The sequence below is a fragment of the Mirounga leonina genome, unplaced genomic scaffold (assembly GCF_011800145.1).
Source record: "Mirounga leonina isolate KUSES-001 unplaced genomic scaffold, KU_Mleo_1.0 Mir_53, whole genome shotgun sequence".
In the NCBI taxonomy this organism is placed as follows: domain Eukaryota; kingdom Metazoa; phylum Chordata; class Mammalia; order Carnivora; family Phocidae; genus Mirounga; species Mirounga leonina.
The window spans coordinates 67,096,318-67,117,364 of NW_023270807.1; the positions used below are offsets into that span (position 1 = coordinate 67,096,318).

At 42.6% G+C, this 21,047-nt stretch overlaps 1 protein-coding gene across 7 annotated transcripts in view; it reads right to left on the reverse strand.

Annotated features, from left to right (window-relative positions):
* FYN (FYN proto-oncogene, Src family tyrosine kinase) overlaps positions 1–21,047 on the reverse strand; it is a 211,576-nt gene that overhangs the window by 91,003 nt on the left and 99,526 nt on the right. The window contains exon 1 of one of the 7 annotated variants that reach the window (XM_034991855.1): positions 11,822–13,377. The exons of the other annotated variants lie outside the window; for them this stretch is intronic. The gene's annotated coding sequence lies outside the window, so the exon portion shown is untranslated. Of the gene's footprint in view, positions 1–11,821; positions 13,378–21,047 lie in introns of those variants that run through there. 7 annotated transcript variants of the gene reach the window in all.

Genomic DNA, 21,047 nt, shown 5'->3' on the forward strand with positions numbered 1-21,047 from the left:
GAAAAAAAAAATGTTGCATAACTACAGGAAGGTGGGCGTGTGGTTTCAGCAGCAGCACATGTGAAAAAGATTTGGGGGGTGTTAGCTGAGTGATTTCAATTTGAGTCAATTGTTTGACATGGCTCAGGGAAGCCAGTGTGATCTAATGCGGTGTTTACTGAAATACAGCATTAGGTCTGGCCTCACGTAAGAGAAGGTTTCAGAAACACTTAGAAACACAGGAGCTTTTATTATATGAACATGTTGGGGAAAGTTATTTACCAAACCTAGCTTGGCTTAACCAAGAGAAGAGGTTTTGCTGGTTATCATGAAGGTCCTCCCCTTAGTTAGGCTGAGCTAAGGTGGTTAACAGACCATAATGAAGGAGCTGTCACACTAAACATTGCACTGACCCATTCTTAGCAATCCTCAACTTTGAGTCTTTAAATTGCAACAATAATGAAATTTTAGGCACGAAGAGACAGAAACCATTTAAAAGGGCAATGTTGTCCCTCTCTTCCTCATTAAGTAAATGCTAAGCATTGTATTAAGTAATTAAGATACTGTCTGTCTGTTTGAAGGTGGGACTCTTTAACTGTCTGAATAGTTCCGGGCCCCAAGCTGGGGTTTGCTTTCTTGATGGTTGGAGAGGATCATGAGGGACAGGGAGTGGAGTGCCCATGATTTACAGCCAACTCCCTGCAAGCACAACAGGGTACTATTCCCATGGGGGGAGATCTTCTGACACCTCTTACTATTCCTTCAGTGTATAAGTGGTGAATTCTGGAACTTCCAAATATAACACTTAACTTTATGTCAGCAAATTGGCAAAATTTCTAAACAAAGTTTTGGGTTTTTTTTGTTTTTTGTTATAACAGGAAATTTGTTGCTGTGTATTAGTTCCCTTCCTCCTGTACTTGCTGCTGATCTTCAGGACAAGGACTGCATGGATCTTGGTGTACACCTTAAGAACAACAGACAAGAGCCACAGTCTCTCATCTCAACTGTTTCTCTTGAGAGAGAGAAATTCTTATATGATAGGGTCAGTGGATTTTAGCCTCAATATAGCATATTTTTTTGAGGGGCTTCCCTAGTAATTACCTAATGAGATATTTTTAAAACATATTTATAGAGAGATATATGCACACACTTACTCATATATGTGTGTATGTGTGTGAGTGTACAATTTGAAAGTCTCTCAAGCCCTGACTATATAGAATCTAGAACTCGTCCAGAAAATAACAGATATTGGAAAGATCTGAAATTATGTTGGGAAAAACTAATACAAAAACTGAAAATTGTTTTTGCTCTAAGCAAAAGAAGACATTTAAGCAGTCTTTAAAAAAACTGATGGGTTGTTACATAGAAGAATATTTTCTTATGATGTGTTTTAATCATGAGAACTTCCCAAAGATGGTAGAGACTATGTGACACTAGAGATGTTTGGGCAGAATTTAGATAAACAGATACTGGTTGGACTAGATGAACTTTAAGGCTCCTTCAACCACAGCAGCTCTTTTCTTTGCCCATGAAACAGCCCACGGTGTTAAATCTAACAAGGTAATCTGAAGGTGAATGCCCTGAGGCCAGGGCTTCTGAGAAACTAGATTGATAGTTACTTAGAAGCTGAAGAAGGGAATCCATGTTCTGAGAGAAAGAGGACGGTGCCAGCAAAGGGCTCTTCGACACTCTTCCATGATTTAAGCAAATTGTCAGAACTGTAAGGACAGAATGACAAACATAGTGAGAGATTTTAACAATACCTCTCTGAATGACTGATGAATTAATAAGTCCATAAAAGATTTGAACAACATAATTAAGAGGTTTCATCTAATGGGTATATTTTAAGAGCTCTATCTTCCCAGTACCCGTCAGAGAATATGCATTTAAAAAAATATTCATGGAATGTTTTTAAGAAATCAATCACACACTAGGCCATGAACCAAGTCTCAACAAATTTTGTGGAGCTGGTTTCACACAAAGAACATTCTCTAACAACAATAGATTTTTTAAAGTTAGACTACTAAACAAAATGGTTACTAAAAAACTCTCACTTGTTTGGGAGTTTAAAATGACACTGCTAGTAACTCATGAATCAAAGAAGAAACAATTATGGTAACGATAACATTCTTAAAACTGAGTGATGATGAAAATATTCCGTAATACAACTGGGCAGATTCCACTAATGATGTAGTTAGAGGAAAATACTTAAATCTGATCCTAGAAAAGAAAAAAGATGGAAAATTAATGAGTATCCAACTCAAGAGGTAAGAAAGTGAATGACAGTAAATCTGAAGAACATGGAAGAAGGGATTAATGAAGGGTAGAAACTAATAAAATCAGTAAACAAAGATATGCTAGAGAAGATTAACAAAGAAAAAGCTGTTTATTTGAAAAGGTTAACAGGCGGGCGCCTGGGTGGCTCAGTTGGTTAAGCGACTGCCTTCAGCTCAGGTCATGATCCCAGAGTCCCGGGATCAAGTCCCACATCGGGCTCCCTGCTCAACAGGGAGTCTGCTTCTCCCTCTGACCCTCCCCCCCTCTCATGAGCTCTCTCTCTCTCAAATAAATAAATAAAATCTTAAAAAAAAAAAAAAAAAGAAAAGGTTAACAGGCAAATCACCAAAATTGATCAAGAAAAACACAGGGAATACTCAAAATAATATTAGGAATAAAAGAGAGACTATAACTAGAGATTCAACAGAGATTAAAAATTAAGAGTGTACTATGCACAGCTGTATGTCATTAAGTTTGAAAATTTCAGTGAAATGAAGAATTTCAGAAAAACACAGTACTATAACCGTTGAAGAAATTGATGTATCAGTTAAAAGTCTACTCGTCTCTCCATCAAAGAAAACAAAACCAATAAGCGCTAGGTTCAGATGGTTTTAGAGAAAAAAAGATGCAAGTCTCAGAGATGGAGAATGAAAAAGCACTAGTATAATCTTATTATCAAAACCAGACAAGGACAGTAGGGAAAAGGGAAAATTATAGGCCAATTTCAGATATAAAAACAAATAAAAATCCTAAAAATATATTAGCAAATGAACCCAATAGTGCACTGAATATATCATGGCTAACTTGGATTTTTACCAATAATGCAAGGATGATTTAACTTAAGACAGCTGCTGACAGCAAGTTCCCCATTATCAGATTAAAAGAGAAAAACCCTCGATCTTATCAATGGACGCAGAAAAAGCACTGAGTAAAATTCAACACTTATTTGTGATTTTAAAAAAGAGTAACTGTTAGCAAACTAGGATTGCAAGGAAACTTCTTAACCTAAAGAGTTTTAACCAAATCCTAAGAGTAAGCATCATGTTCAGTGGTGAAATGTTAGCAGCCTTCCCTTTAAAATTAAGAACAAGTCAAGGAGGTGTGTTCTCCCTTCTTTGCTTAACGCTGTACTGTGGGTCCTATGCAGAGCAGCAAAATAAGAGAGATAAATAAATAAATAAATGTTGGAAAGGAGAACTAAAACTCATAATTATTTATGGATGTCTGGATTATATGGACCTAACAGAAATTACAGATAAATTATCAGAGTTGATAAAATGCCTTAGCAAACTGCTATTAGTTCAATATGAAAAATTCTGTTCCTATGCACCAGCAACAGTTAGACAAAGTAATTTTATTCAAAAAATAGAACACTTATTTTTCTTGACCTTCCTTTCCTTTTCTTTTTTAAAGATTTTATTTATTTATTTGAGAGAGAGAGTGAGAGTGTGCATGAGCAGGGGAAGGGGCACAGGGAGAGGAAGAAGCAGACTCCCCACTGAGCAGGGAGCCTGATGAAAGGGCTTGATCCCAGGACCCTGAGATCATGACCTGAGTTGAAGGCAGACATTTAACTGACTGAGCCATCCAGGCGCCCCTTGACCTTCACTTCCTGCTCTTCGATGCACACCTCATTCAGATAAGCATAGGATGATAAAAAAATAATTAAGAAAAACAAGTAACTAATTATATTACAAAATTATAAGAGGCAGAGGGCACAATTTCATGGAAGACTTACAGGATTCCTCTCTAGTCTATGGTTCCCACAGAAAAATTCCACTTGAAAAAAATGGGGCACTGTAGATGGGGTTACCTTGAATTGTGGTGAATCACATGTATTACCGGAAAAGAAACACAAACAGGAAGTTCCAGGCCTCTGCAAATCAAACTCTGCCTCAAAGGAAAAATAAGGTTGACACCTTCTCTTCCACACAGCTTACGATAAAGTGAGCAGGAACCAGCTCTTCAAATGGCATCCCACATCGGGAAGGAGACAGAGGTCTTGAAGAGAGAGGTGCTGGGCAAGAGGTAGGTAGAGAGAGAGGGTTAAGGGGCGCCTGGGTGGCTCAGTCGGTTAAGCGACTGCCTTCGGCTCAGGTCATGATCCTGGAGTCCCTGGATCGAGTCCCGCATTGGGCTCCCTGCTTGGCAGGGAGCCTGCTTCTCCCTCTGACCCTCCCCCCTCTCATGTGCTCTCTCTCTCTCACATTCTCTCTCTCAAATAAATAAATAAATAAAATCTTAAAAAAAAAAAAAGAAAGAGAGGGTTAAGAAAGTTCTTCATCTACATGAAGATAATATTGAGGGTTACTTATGCTTTTTTAAATTGAAATTTCACTATACCAGCACAGGATGATATTTACATACTATCTACTTCAACCAACACCTCTAAACTTATTCTATATTTGGGTATATCCATCCGCAGGGGGCTTGGTCTGCTTGCATTTTCCACACTCTTCGGGTGGCATACTATTGGCGCATATAATTCGTTTCTACTCAGGGGCTGATTGTCATTTCGATTAAGTGACAACAAAAATGAGGTAAAACTTCATGAACAACTTTTTATATTCACTTGGATCTGACGGGCAAGCCACTCAATGAAAACAAGGTTACCTGAAAATACTATAGTATGATGTTGTTTTTAAAAATGGTTAAAACCTAATGCATTGGAAACAACCAAAATAAGCAAAAACAGAGGCTGGTTTCCTATCTGATTAAATAAACTATGGCACATTCCTATAGTGGGATAGGAGACAGCACTGGAGTCCTACTGTAAAATAACCTTACTGACACACAAAAATATTCACAGTATATTGCCAAATTATACAAATAAGATATAAAACACTAAGTGCAACTCAAAATCACTTTAAAAAATTTCCAAGTTTGGACATTGAACAAAAATACTAACAACATGTGTGATTATTTCTGAGTGATGAAATAATAGTGACTTTTGTTTTGTCCTTTGTGCTTTTCTGTGTTTTCTAAGTACTCTACACTAAGGATGTGTATTAATGCAGATATTATTTTTAAAAACTCACCATAATGCCATTTGTGACAAAATGGATGGACATTATGCTAAGTGAAATATGCCAGACACAGAGAGACAAATACCATATGATTTCACTTATATGTGGAATCTAAAAGCAAAACAAAACAAAACAAATGAACGAATATACAAAGAAAAAGAAACAGACCCATAAATACAGAGAACAAACTGGTGGGTGCCAGAGGGGAGGGGTGGGGGAGGGATGGACAAAATAGGTGAAGGGGAGTGGGAGATACAGGCTTCCAGTTAGGGAATGAGTAAGCCACAGGGATGGAAGACACAGCACAGGGAATATAGTCAATGGTACTGTAATAGCGTTGTGTGGGGACAGATACTTGTGGTGTATAGAGAAGCTGAATCACTCTGCTGTATACCTGAAACTGTGTAACATTGTGTGTCAACTACACTTTGATAATTAATAAACAAACAAATAAATAAAATTCACCATAATAAAGTACCTGGAGTTCTGTAGCACAAACTTCTGGAGCTCTCCCCAAACACTCAAACTTAGTACAGCTTCGGGGCAGCCAAAACAACCAACAAAAACAGTGTCTCCTGACAGTCACACTAGAGACTCTTTTCTTACTCTAGTTCTACCACCCGAGTGGGAGTAGTTGGGCTGGAGTATCTCAGGGCCCCCAGGAGACACTGAAAAGGCTTAGTGCCTATCCCAAGGAAGAGTTTGCTTCCTTTAGCTTGCTCTTGCACCGTCAGCCAGGCAGAGCCCCTAGCGCAGCATCTGGGGCTACAGGACATTAATGAGAATTCGGGGCATGGACAAAAATTCCACTTAACCATACTTCATAATGTTGCTTTCCTGCTTAGCACCCTCCCTCAGTTTTCCAGCTTGGCTTCCCCCACACCTCTTCCACCAATCTCCCACTGCCCCGGCACGATCTCCACCCAGGATGGTATATATCTCCACACTACTGTCCCTGCAATTTCCACATCTCATTCACGTGCCAGGCCCCATGCTGATCTTACCCTCCAGAAGCCTTCCTTTTAGCTCCTCCGGCTCACATTGATCTCCCAGTCTCTCAGTTCCTTGGCTTATCCCCAACACTTGATCATGTGGGGGTGGGACAGTCACACTGGTTCACTGTTTCCTGTGCATGGCAGGGTCTCTGAAGGGTTGGGGCCAAGTCCTGTATTGCTTTGATTCTCCCCATTGCCTTGTCCCAGCTGCTAGCATGGGGTTGCAACACGGTAGGCTCTCCCTTCCAGTCTGTCTGTTTGCCTGCTTCCTTCACTTTCTGCTTGTTCCATCCTACAGAGCAGAGCATGACATCTTCCCTGCCCTCATTCTTCTAAGCTTCTATCTATACGGCTTCCTCTAGTCTTTGGCTCTCATTTAGCTGCACTAATGGATGGCAAGTCACTAATGCAGACAATTCATGAAAGTGCCTGGTCCTCTTGCCTTCTCACTCCCAGGCACCCTCAGGGTGCTGCACCCATTGAGAACTATATCTCTTTCAGTTCCTCCCTAACTCTTCTCCTTCACCACTTGTTCAACACCTAGTTACTGAGTGCCTTTTGTGTGTTGGGCACTGTTGCTTAAACCCACAGTTGGAGGTCTGTTTTTCCCCAACTAGATGGGAAGCTCCTTTATGGCAAATGTTATCTGTTACAATTATTTAAATGTCCAGACAATCTAGCAGTGTGCTGATAAAGTGTTTGGAATGAATATATATATATATATTTTAAGATTTTATTTATTTATTTGACAGAGAGAGAGAGAGAGAGAGCACAAGCAGAGGGAGAGGGAGAAGCAGACTCCTCGCTGAGCTGCGAGCCCAACGCGGGGCTCGATTCCGGAACCCCGGGATCATGACTGGAGCAGAAGGCAGACACTTAACCGACTGAGCCACCCAGGCGCCCCAAGTGTTTGGAAAATATTAAACTGAAACTAGAAAGAGAAAAGGAATGAAGCAGAAGGCTATAGTTTCATTCTATAACTCTCCCCTTTGTGGTTTGACTATATAGATGGTGTAAAGATTAGGAAAAACTCCCACTCTAGCAGAAGTGAGTAGAGCCTTTGTTTCTTTCTGAGTTTAAAGCAGACAAAATGGGACAGTGATGTACGTGAAAGCACTCTTTAGATGGTAGAATATGTTACAAATACCATCATCATCATGCTATGCATTATCTATACCTCGATGTGGAAAGTTTGATCCCAAACAATAAGCAACTAAGTCACCCCATCTTGCAAGTTCCTGCAACCAGCAGCAGAATATAGCCCGAAAAGAAAGCTGATAGCCTGACAAAACCCAAGTGAAAGATAAAAATGAGCAAGAACAGCCACATACCCAAAGAGAGAACAAATCCCCACTGCTGGGAGCAAGAAATCCTCTAATTGCCTCCACACCCCTGCTTACTTCCATCTGCTTGCATTTAAGCCCAACTACAGGGCTCCTTGCAGCTGCGGAGAAGAAAGGAAAAGACTTCAGAGTGTCTGGATGGCTAGGGCAGGCAGAAGCCCACAATAAGGATGGAAGATCCACAAGCAAGGCTAAAGAGCAAGGTAAAGTGGACAAGAGATTCGATGTTTGTTATGCAAAACGGAGCAAACAACCTCTCCTGGTTTGAGACCGCATGAAATGATCATGGAAATCACTGTCGGGAGGAGGGCGGCAGGAACATGCGTGGGCATGACAGCTGCAGGGGTGCAACTGAAGCAGCCTATGAGCCTCCCTGGAGCAGGGAGTCGGAAGGGGCCTGGGCTGCAATAGGTTTCCTACGCGGATGGGACCGGAAGCGCAGGCACCACATTCCTCAGTGTGCTGTTAACTCAGCCTTCACAAAACTCCCAAGTGCTAATCTTGGGTTTTAGAAATGCCAGCCTTTTGATTTTGGTGTCATTGGGATCATTTCTCCCCTGCTGTGCCTACCTCAAGCTCACCAGTCCCAGTTCTCACTGTTTCTGGGCTGCCCCGTGCTCAGGAATTTCCCCTGTGCCCCCACAGTCTGAAGGATCCTCCGAAGGAGCAATTAGGTAATATAATTTTTTTTTTAAGTCACAGCATCTTGGAGAACAGGCAGTCCATTTTTAGATGACGAGACTGAGGTGTACAGATGCAAAGAGGCAAGATGCGGTCATACCACCGGCTAGTGGCAGGGATATGAGCCCTCATCTCATACCTTACAACTAATCACACATGAGAGAAAAGGGAAACCAATGCTTAGTGACATTAGCTATGCTTAGTGACACTAAGTTAGGTGGCTTCACATACTTTTATCTGAGCTCCAACCTTTAAAATAATCCTATGAGCTGGGCTTAGGCACTTTTCCTCAAGTCTCACAGCCAGGAATGGTGGAAGTTGGGGGTCCACATTTGGTCTGATTACAAAGCCTGTTCTTCCTTCTAGCCAGGACTGCCTAAACATTTCAGGATGAAGGAAGCTGATGGAGTAGTTAACTCAAGAGACAGGTACCTTTTGAGGGTTTTAAATTCTGTTCAGGGCATAGTGAAAGGAGAACAGTATAATGGTATGAATATCAGTAAGTCACATGGGTCCCAAGACTCAAACAGAATTTTGGAAATCAGTGGGAAAGGTGGTTACTAGAAACTTCTTGGTTTCCTCGTGTGACCATTGTTTTGCAACCTGTGAGGACCCTGGAGGATTCTGGAGAGGTGGCTTTCCTATCTCTAAGCAGCTTCCTCCTGCAGAGCAGGGTAAAGCTAGAAGGGCAGGTTGGGTAATGCCAATGGCAACCACGCTTGGGCCAGTAGGACACACAGGGCTCTCTGCAGGAGTGGAAGGGGGCCCGTTGGCTATACCTTCAGCAATGAAATGCCCTCAGGAATCCCTTGAACAGAGTATCTTTGCCACCAACCATCACTTCCAACAGAGCAGAGACTGCTCAGCAGTTCCTGGCCAAGCCAGGTCACCATCAATGCAGGGCGTGTTACACAATGGAATGCTGTGGGTGACTCTGTTTTTGACTCTGTTTTATAAAAGAAATTGATTATGTCCTTCCATGAGAAGGAACGGCTTCAACATGCAGGTTGTATGGACGCAAAATGTTCCTTTGGGTAAATGATGGAATCTCACCCAAGTGGCCAGAACTGGAAAAGGGAACTGTCCATCATTGTATCTGCTCTAGCCTTCCACAAGCCACACCAGGGAGGAGGCTTCCGAGCTGTCCGCTCACAGGCACCACCCCCGGGAGGCTCTGTTTCTGCATGGGTTTTCGGAGTTCTCTCGGACCTTGCCAGTCAATGTCAATTAGGTACACCTCCAAGTGATTTCTCTCCCTGGCCTGACAGTTCTAAAATTAAAATTCAACCAAGTCTCGGGGCGCCTGGGTGGCTCAGTCGTTAAGCGTCTGCCTTCGGCTCAGGTCGATCCCAGAGTCCTGGGATCGAGCCCCGCATTGGGCTCCCTGCTCGGCGGGAGGCCTGCTTCTCCCTCTCCCACTCCCCCTGCTTGTGTTCTCTCTCTCTCGCTGTGTCTCTCTCTGTCAAATAAATAAATAAAATCTTTAAAAAAAAAAAAATTCAACCAAGTCTCAAATCTGTCTCTTTGGAGCAGACATGAATAGGATGGGTAACTGAAAATAGCTTGTGTATTTTGTCCACTGCTTGAGACAAAGTTTGCTTCTGTTGGAATTCCCCTTCACCAACATTTTATTGTGAAAAACTTCAGATACATAGTTTTAATAGTTTTATGTTGAATATCTATCTAGTTCTGACATTAACGTTAATTTGCTTTAACATATAGCTATCCATCTCCCCAAACTGTAAAATTTTTATATCTGCACATTTAATAATTTTACATTGAACATGCACCTAGCTTCTAACATTAACATTATACCATATTTACTTTATCATATAGTGATCCATCTACCCAAACTGTGAAACTTACCTACACATTTTTTACGGTCTTTATTCTCCTAAGGTGCAGCTTGGGGGAAAAGCATGGCTTTCAGACACCTCTGGCAGTGAAACCCTGCTTGAGCGCTTACTAGCTGGGAGATTGCGCACATGTTTAATTTCTTAGCGCTTCAGTTTCCATAGTTATAAAATGTGGGGAACAATGCCTAGGGGTGTTGTGAGGATTAAATGCCATATGGTGGGGGAAACACCTGTAAGGACATGGAACCATGTTTTAGTTCATAGACAATTCATGAGCATGACACGCTCCCTCTGTTTTCTATGAAACAAAACTGCAGAGCCAAAAAATAGTAACAATAATCCAGGTACACATGAAACAAGAATGGCAGAATGTGGGTAACTGTGGGAGGTGGGTGAAGGATTCATGGGGGGTTGGTCCATTATGCTACACTGTTTACTTCCTATAAATTTGAGAATTTCCATAATAGGACAAAATATTTAAAAAAACGAATCTGCTGGATTTTGTCAAGGAAAAAAGAAGGAATCCTGTTTTTGAAAAGTTCAGTAAGAAACCTCTGAGGAAGCAATAAGATAAATGATGACACGGTGATTGAACAGCACAGGTTTAGGGAGGCCCTGTGTCACCTCCCTCTCACAGGTGGTAGGGGAAGCGGAAGCAAAGGGCTTAGGGACTTTGCGGATGCTCCCCAGGTGACTTGGTTCACTACTGGGTGAGAACCTTTGTCCTGGCGGAAAAGTGTGAAACCACACTTTCCAGCATATAATTGTGAGAATAAATACTTTGCATAATGCCAAACTTGTGCTTCCAGCTAATTTGCAGGCTGATGACTGTGTGAGGAGCCTCTGATTTAGCAGTATAAAGACTATCTGTACCCCAACAGCCTCCCTTGGTAAGGCAGGGGTGGGTTAACGAAGGACCCAATTAGACTGCATTCTCCCACACTGCTTATCAACGGTCTAAACTAATAGAGCTAAGGAGTTCCTGAGCCGCTTTCAGAATCGGGGACCTGGATAAATCTGGAGGGGGAAAAAAAAACACCCGTGGACAATGTTTAGCAGAAAAGGAAAGACTTCATTTCTTTCTTTTAAAATAAAAATGTCACCCTCCTGTTCTCCTACCCTGGTTCCTTCCCTTCCCTGCTGTGGATCATTCTCTCTTTCCCGTTCGCTGGCAGCCAAGGGCACCGGGGGGCTGCGAGGGAACTGCTCTGCTCAGGGAGGCGGTGTGTGTCTCTGGGAGCCCTTGGAGAGGCGGCAGCGGCGGGGCCTTTGAGGGATGAGGGCAGGGCTCCCACAGGTGAGCGACAAAGCCATCTGCGGCTCTGTGGGCTTTTGTGGCAAAGAAGAAAGCAGGTAACAGAGCGCACGGGGGCACGTGCACACACGTGAGCACTAACATACACGCGCACCGGTGAGCACTAACATGCACACGCACTCCCTCACGTGCACACACGTGAGCACTAACATACATGTGCACTCCCTCGGGACCTGGCAGTGTTTCTGTACCCCTGTGTTACTGACTGAACAGTGTCTCCCCAAAATTCATACACTGAAGCTCTAACCCCCACTAACACTATATTCGGAGACAGGTCTTTTAAGGAGATAATTAAGGTTCAGTGAGGCCGTAGGCGAGAGCTCTAGTCCAATAGGTCTGCTCTTCTTACCAGAGGAAGTGATACCAGGGATGTGTCTGTACAGAGAGGCCCACGTGAGGACAGAGAGAGAAGGTGGCCACTGGCCGCGGGCCTCCTTGCAGAGAGGACAGGCTTGACCAGGAGAGGCCTCTTTGAGCACCTGTGCTGAGAAAGAGACACAGTGTTGGACAGAGAGGTGAATTTTCCAGCCTGAGGGACTGGGAAGAAGGGGCATTTGAGATGAGCCTCGCGGCCGACTCTAAGAGATGGGAGGAAGGCACCCTGGAGGAGGAGAGTGAGTGCCCGAGGCCCGCTGAGGGCACAGAGGCTGTTTGCTTTTGCCCTGGGATGACTATGAAGCATATGGTCGGATGTGGTAGAAAGGTAGGTCAGACAGAGGGATGGTGAAGGGCCTTGAACATCAGTTTACCATGTTTCTTTCTCAGAGGCTAATGGGAACCCTGAAAAGTTTTTAAACAAGAGGATGACAAGAATTGATATATATGCTAACAAGGGCAAAGTAAAGAGGCCTGACATGGAATGAGCATTTAATAGTGCCAGGCATCACGTGAGCACCACATCTTATCTCCTGTGATTCTCGACTCCCACTTTGGAAAGGAGGAAGGTGAGGTTCACAGAGGCAAAGTGACTTGCCCAAGACCCCACAGCTGGTTTGCAGTGGGGAGCTCAGATTTCAATCCTATGTCCATCACCAAAGCGAATGCCCTGTCCATCCTGCCATTTAAAACCCTAACCCAGTTCTGGTGGCTTCATCTACTTTCCCTGAAACCAGAATGGCTATTTAATGGAACAGAGACTGGAACGCACATTTTATTTAGGCTTGGGAAGTAGGCAGAACAACAGCAAAAACTTCCAATGCACAGGGCACCTCCAGAAATCTTATTCAGCCTTCAAACAGAAGCTATATGTGAGTTGGTTCTTTGCCTTCCACGTCACAACAAAAAGTTACAAATGTTCCTGTTATGTTCGGTGGTATCAAAGTAACTAATAATGGCAATTTGCATATAAGCTGCAAAAATGTGTAGGGAGAGCAGTTGCCCTGGGTGAGCTGACACCCTGCATGGACTATATTTTTTTCAATGCAGTGTCAACAGCTACTCTCAAATACTCTTTGCCCCCCAACTCCTGAAAGAGCATCCAATACCCAGGAAAACACAATGCTGTGTCCCGGATCTGCTGGAAGGACAGACTTGGTAAGGGATGCCATGATCATTTCTTTTTGGCTCAGCTGCTTATCCAAAACCCCAGATACATTTAAAAGTGAAAAAGAATAAAACACTGGGTTAGAAAGAAGAGTTAATGTTCTTAAATATAAAAATCAAACCATACCATGACACATACCATCAGGAACCACTTAAATATTCTTAAATGCACTCTCCTTCAAGAGCAAACATTTTTAGTATTTAGGAAGCAATACTTACAGAGGTAACTTGGGTGCTATTTTGAAAATTACACACTACTATTATTATCCTACGATGCAATTGTGTATAACAGTTTGTCAGGGGAAAGGCAGACTACTGAAAGCATCAATTCAATCCAGCACACCTACTGTGGGGCATCCCTACTGTGTCAGGCATTGTGACTAGGTAGATCAGGATAAACAAACTGAAGAGTATGAAAGGTTGTGGAAATCACTTTAAAAACAACTGATGCCATAACGACCTTTTTTTTTTTTTTTTTAACTTTAGAACCAAATTTTGAGAGGCATTCCTTTGAAAAACAGGCATAATATTTTCTACTTCCTTGCCTAATCATGCCCTAGGACTCATGTTCTGTGGCTTCTCTGTAAAATGTTCCTAACACTGCCTAACCCATTCCACCTTCAAGAAGGCAGTGGGGTAGAACTGGGAGCGTGTGTGTGTGTGTATGTATGTGTGTGTGTGCACATATGTGTATGTGTTTGTTGGGGGTCTTCTCTTCCTTTTTTGCTCTACAGATATTCTCATATTACATTTTCCATTTTGCATCCTAATTGGTGGATATTGGTCTCACCCATAAAACAAAACCCTTGTCATGTACTGTGTCTCAATGTACCTCTGTTTTCCCAAGGCAGGAACAATGCCTAGCACTGCTCCTTAAATGTTAATGAATGAACGAATGCTTGTTTTGACTGTGAGCTTTATCTCTGAGTCTAGTTTGATAGTCAAAATATTCTCCATTGTGGGTGTCAAAAATTTCAAAAATGTCAATGCATGCATATAAATATACTTCAGGATATTAAGTTTGTTAAGGTATAATTTACACATAGTAAAGCTGTCCCTGAATTTTGACAAATGGACACAACTGAGTAAGAGTGGGTGGTTCTTAATATATTTGCTTGGGTCCTGTCCCCAAGCCTTCTGACGGTAAGAACATCTCCTCAGGTGATCCAGATAAGAATCCTTGAGGTAGATGATGCTCTGCCACTCTATTCTAGATTTCCTTTCCTTTCCTCAGTCCCTCATCCATCACTCTCAGTCAACTATTAATATTGAAGATAAAACCAAAACATTTCTAGTCAGCACCACACTGGAAGCAAAATCTAGGTAACTCAGCCACTTGCCTGGAGTCAACTATGATTTCTGGTTGTATGGCAGAAATAAAGCTAGTAAATGATATTTTGAAATGAACACGAGATACCCACTCAAAGAAATAAAAATGCCTTTGAATCAGAGTGAATAAAAGGGCTGTGATTTAAATGGGGACTGAGTATTGATGTAGGGAAGGGGGGGTGAGAGAAGAAAACTGCCCTTACAAAACACATTGTTTTGATTCCAAATGCAACTTTACACCTAAAGATTCAGGGGCTCTGTGAATAAGAGAGATTGACACAAGGTCAAAACCTAAGGAGGGGCGCCTGGGTGGCTTAGTCGTTAAGCGTCTGCCTTCAGCTCAGGTCATGATCCCAGGGTCCTCGGATCGAGCCCCGCATCAGGCTCCCTGCTTGGCGGGAAGCCTGCTTCTCCCCTCTCCCACTCCCCCTGCTTGTGTTCCCTCTTTCACTGTGTCTCTCTCTGTGAAATAAATAAAATCTTTAAAAAACAAAACAAAACAACAACAACAACAAAAACCTAAGGAATACAATGCCGAAGGAAAATAGGGGAAATTCATTTCTCTGGTTTGGTGGTGTCATCCTTCAATGACTGGAAGAGGCCAGAGGATAAGGGGAAAAAGGCATTATCTTCTCTATCCTTTATTTAACTGAGATTGTTGGAAGATGTGGAATCTGGCCTCTAATTAAGAATATGGGACCATCTTTACCCTATTCAAATTTCTATTTTTACAAATCAGCGTTTCCATTTGGGTGAAGTCCATCATAACAAACTCCTTTCTTCTGTCATTTCCCCCCACCCCCCAGGATTGTATTATAATCGAATACTTCAAGTGATAGGGTCAATGGCCAGGAGACTTGACATTTAGTGGAAATGGAATCTGACCTTTGCTAATGTTTCATTGTGAATAATGTCTTTGGTTTCATTGTGAATAATGCTCAAAATGGGACTGATGTATTAACTAGTATTTGACTAATTAAAGAAAAAAAGAAGAAACCATCATGAATCAAAACAGAGGTATACTTGGTGTAAAAACAGCCAGAAAATGTATAATGCCTACTTGCTCTGCTGAGGTCCTGGGAGACCATGAGTCTGCATGAATTTTAAGAATCCATTGATTAGAATGGGTCTTTCAGAAAGGGTGAGTTAAAAAAAAATCACCCTGGTTTTGCAAAATGCCATTGAGTTACCCCCTCAGAGAAAGGAAATCATGGAAACTGCTGTGGAGACATTTGGAAGTATGCTTCACACTATCATTTACAAGGCAGGGTATGTGGGTCTCACCAGCTGCCAGGACTGGTGGAAAACTGCTGAGCTAGTCGTTACGGCCAAACCAAGCATCTCCCTGTAATTAGACTTAGCTGGGGAAAAAGTGGCACACAGAGGATAGAAATACGTGGCCTCAGACTCGGGGGGAGGACAAGAAAGCTGATTAAGTTTTTCTCAAGAGATTCAATTAAAGAATCTCGCTGGGTGTGGCCCTGGACTGCTTAGCTGCCCAGAGAAGTAGCTGTAAGCCGCATCGAGTGCTTGAAATGTGGCTTGTCTAAATCGAGATATGCTGTTAAGCGTTAAATACACACTGAGATTTCTAAGACTTAGTACACAAATATTTCAATAATTTTTAATACAGATTGATTATATAATAGTTTAGATACATCTTAGGTTAAAGTATATTATTAAAATTAATTTCGCCTATTTCTTTTTACTTCCATTTATAAATGAGCTACCAACATTGAAAACTTGGGACGGTTAAAATACAGATCGAGATTTCTGATAGTACTGGGCCCACAGCTGTCTGAGACCCAGGAGCACGTGCACTTTTTAGGTGTGCATGGCTTGTGTTTCTCCAGCTGCACAGCCCCCTCCTGGCTGACTATGTCTTGTTTCACAGACCCACCCAGTCGGGTAGGCATTTGTCTACAGCAAGAACTATAGGTGCGAGACACTGACAGGGTTGGGAATCAGAGGGGACACAGCAAAGTGGAAAATCCCTGACGCCAAGCCTGACAGATCCTGCGTGATCTCAGCTCCACCAGAGGAGCTGGGTAACCCTGAGCAAGTCCCTTTGCTTGCTAGTCTGAGCTGTTGTGTGTGTGGGGGAAAGTGAAAGAAGTTCTATAGTTAAGGAGCCTATGTGGTACCCTGGCAGGTAGTAAATAGCTTTGTTAAAGTTACTCTTTCTTATCCTAAACACAAGAAATCTATCATCACAGCAAAATCTAGCTGACTACCAGGAAAGTGGCTAATACATCACTGTAAAAATATGAAGGCCTAGATCATTCACTATAAAGAACTGAGGAAGAGAAAGCAAAGGGTAAAAATATCAGACACTATCCCAATGTAGTAAGTGATCCAGGTGAGGATTATCCATTGATACTCAAAGCACTGGACAAAAGGTAGGGTGGTGACAGGATGTTCACAAAGGATCCATGGAGCAGCCTACAGATGCCTTACTGACTCAGGGTGTATCTGGACATAGGTGAGGTCTGGTTACCACCTGCTCAAGAGATCAAACTGAGCTCTGTGGATGGTGGTACAAGGTGACATCATCTGCCTCCTGCTGTGATGTAATATCAAGCATGCATTACCACCTATGAAGTATCCTTGCCAAAAAAATGTTTAACCCGCACCTAATACCAAGCCTCTAAATCTAATAATTTTCAGGAAGAGAGAAGGAGCAAGTTGACCAACACTATGAAGAAACAGGCAAGGCCAGAGTGCAGGACATTCTATACAACATGCAGCCTGGACAATGGGGGAAATCTGACTATGGACCGGATGTTAGACAATATCACAGAATTACTGTAAATTTCTTAGGTATAATAGCATTGTGGTTATATAGAAGAATCCATATTCTTAGGAAATACACAATGAAATATTTAGAGGTAAAGTGTCAAGATGTTTGCAACCTTCAAATATGGTGCAGCAAAAATTTATATAATGTATGCCATATATGTTACATGTAATACATATAAATACATATGTATAAATAATTGGAAGAAGGAATAACGAAAGCAAATATGGCAAATTCAAAACAATTGGTGAATCTAGGTAAAGGGCATATAGGTGTTGGTTTTACCATTCTCCCAAACTAGTGGCTTTGTTCAGAATAAAAAGTTGGGAAAGAAACTGGAAGAGAGAAAAAAGAAAATAATAATAGGAAAGAAAAAAATCATATAATATCACTACCTCCTCTTGTCATAATCCCCTCGACATTTACATTCAGGTCAGCTTCACTGTGTGCCTTTTCATTCAATATGGTTACATTTTTACCACTTTAATAAATTCCATGTGTGCTCATTCAAACTGATGTAGCCACTGTTTTGGCTGCTTTGTTGGCTGACATCAAAATCACACTTTAAACAAAGCTCCAACAGTAGGCTCTAGAAGTGCTTCAGGTGGGGGTATGAAGCCTAAGATGTCATATCAAAAACTCCTGAAATTGACACCTAATTCCCTATCTGGATGGTTTTTAAGCCAGTAAGATTGGATCAAAGGCTCTAGGTGGAGCATCCTTTTGGGCTTTGATCTCTTTCAAAGATGGCACTCTTTCCACCGTGCTAGGCGCTGATGGAAGAACGACAGGTACAGGGTGCTGGTCAACCCGGGATACTGAGGTTTCAGAAAGGCTGCTTCCACACAGAGCATGCTGTGCCCGTGTTCTGGTGCAGAGCAGCAACGACACAACCCAAAGAACAATCACTCAGAATTCAAGTTTTAATGCAATGAGAGCTCCCAGTGAAGCAGGAATTCATTCTGTGATGCCTTTAACATGGAGAGGGCCACAAAGGGTCTGGATTCAGAGAGCATAGATATAAGCCCGGTTCGACCGCACAAATTAGCTGTACAACCTCAGAGCAGTGTTACTGGGTGGGGTGCAACAAACCCTCTGCTGGGGACAACTCTTCACTGAGCAGGACTGTGGGAGACGCTGTAGGCCACGTACCAACCCCACCTGACTCCCTGTGCCAACTGCATGCCAACACCTCCTCCAGTCTTTGCGAGGAGGACAACCCCCACCCCGGAACCCCCAAATGCCTCCTAAGACATAGGCTGAATTCTTGGAGGCACAGATTTTATCTGGGGATAAGACCTGTTCCACCACCTCAGCAGTGATTTGGGAGGAGCAAATACGCTTCAGCTCCTTATAAACTTACCGTAGCTACACGAATGGCATCACGATACCCATTTGCACAGGCAGCCGTACCAGTTAGAGGCAGGGCTACAGAGTTGGTCCAAATACCCGTATCCCAGGTCGGATTTATTCCCCAGGGTCAGCTGTCCAGCATGTACTAGAATGTGCAACAGTTACTTATTCTGAAAATGTTTCCCCTCCGTAAGTGGAAAGCCCTGGTTTTACGGCACCCACACTGCGGTGTAAACTTTCCAGTGAGGGCTGATGGCAGATCCACAGGCTCCTGGAGCAGACAAGAAGGATGGCAGTCTCAAACTGGCTCCAAAGAACCTGGCTTGGGATGGCACCCACACTAACCTGGAATGAGAAGGACGCTTCTCTTAGTGAGCGAGGATTAACCTCAAGGATCAAGAGAATGAGGTAACAGGATACGGTGCTCTACTCTCCCACGCACAGCAGAGCAAGGAGCATAATGCGTAGTTCTGACCTTCAAAATGGCTGCTCCGTTCTTTGCATTTTTCAGCCATGCTTATGGAAGAGAATCTTAGAGGCTGGGCAGGGCTGCATATTAGTAGTATAAGAGTACAAGAGTAATACTAATAATTAGTGTTAGTGCACACGAGCCACCTGGAGAGTGGCATGAAGAATACACCTGCCACAGGGGTTTGGATTCTGTCCGTCTGGACTGGGCCCAGGGACCTGCACTCTTAAATCCATCTCTCTGGGTGATTCAGATGCAGGCTGCAGACTGCCTCTGGGAGAACGGGGACACCTCTCCAGAGACTTCTACGGTTAGGAGGCTTTGTCTTCAACTCTCCCTCACGGAGCATTCTTGCTCTCATTTTATTGCTTTCATGACTTAGAATTTAGGTAAAAATGCTTCTCTGCCCTCAGGTGTGGCTGGTTTTTGGGTTAAAAAATTGTTCTTACTTGACCTCTCTTCCTCCTCCCCACCTACCTCCCACACACATTGTGTAAGCAAAAAGCTGATTTTACTTTGTTGATCTAATTTCTCCTTTATCATTCGCTTTCAAACGAGGACTAGGAAATGCTGACTGGGCAGAAAGTTCCAACCCTTCCTTTGAGGAAGGCCAAAGGCCTCAGGTATTAATAGGGAAGTGAAGGAGGCCACCAAAGGCAGAGCTGGGGAAAGGCATGAGTCTTGAAGAGCAAATGTGCAAACGGATACCCACTCTAGGTTGTCAGCTGTGGTAAAAGGGCACTGAGGTGGCCCATAAGAATCACCCAGGGGTTGGGGAGGCAGTGCTGGCAAATTAGGTAGCCATACATGTGTAGCTTCTCCATCGTCCCTTACATTAAAATATTCAGCATCAGCATGGTTCTTACAGTCTCACCCAACACTGCTTACTATTCAGCATTGGTACATTCCTCCAAATTCTGTTCATCTTAAAAACAGCAGACTGATAATGTAAAGTTCCTAAATCTCTGGACTTGGCCATCTAAAATGAGATCTTTTATCCTTTTCTTCTCCAAGTTTCTAGAATGCATTTTCATAGCATACTTGCAAAGGGAAAGATTATCAGAAAAAGAAAAATGGGTGGTAGTAAAGTCGAAGGAATATTATACTAAAGGTTTTGGTAGGAAAATATTTATGTCCACAAGCACAAGCCACACCCTTTCTGGGAAGATATTACTAGCCTTGAAGCTGGGTTAGTGGATCCCAAAATATACCTCACAAAAAGCACAGTTACCCTCCCAAAATAAGCCCTATAATTAAAGTCTTTTCAAGTGGATTGTCCTATATTACAACTTGACATATGTTGCTTTAATCTCCCTGCTTCAGCAAATGTAGCCATCTTGGGCTACAAAAGCCCTCAACAACTTACATTTAAACCAGACTGTGGTGTCACTAGGAAATTGATGCAAATAAACAGCCCTGTGTACCAAAATACCCAATCTCAATCATCTGTAATGAGATCTCTCTCCTCCCTAAGCACATTTTCATCACACCAGAATCACTGCCCTTGATTCAAAAGGAAGGACTAGCCCAGATTGAAATACCATTTCATCTCAGAGACCATCTAAAGGCAGGCACTTCTGAAGAAGCTGGAGCTGAAATTAAAATAGGAGATGACCTCCTTTGTGTGAATGCGGGGATCATGTTGTGTGAGTCTCACTTCAGACGCCCATCTGTCTGTCTGAATTCATTTAAGTCAGTTCGTGCTTGGAGTGAGAGAGAGTCCCTTATGAGACCTTTTGGCCCTATGATTCTCTGACCAAACTTCTTTATGTTTTCTAGTTATATATTTACATATAATTAAATGTCAAAATACTTAAAATTTTAAACCTTCAAAATAATAAGTACTTTGGACATTAAAAAAAATTTTTTTTTATTACTTCCATATCAGGTTTCTCAGTCTCAGCTTGACACGTGGGCCTGATCACTGTGTGTGGGGGGTGCTGTCCTGTGCACTGTAGGATGGTTAGCATCCATGGCCTCCACCCACTAGATGTCAGTACACACATCCTCCCACCCCCAGTTGTGACAACCAAAAATGTCTTCAGACATTGCCAAATGTCCTGTGGGAGAACAAAATTAACTCGG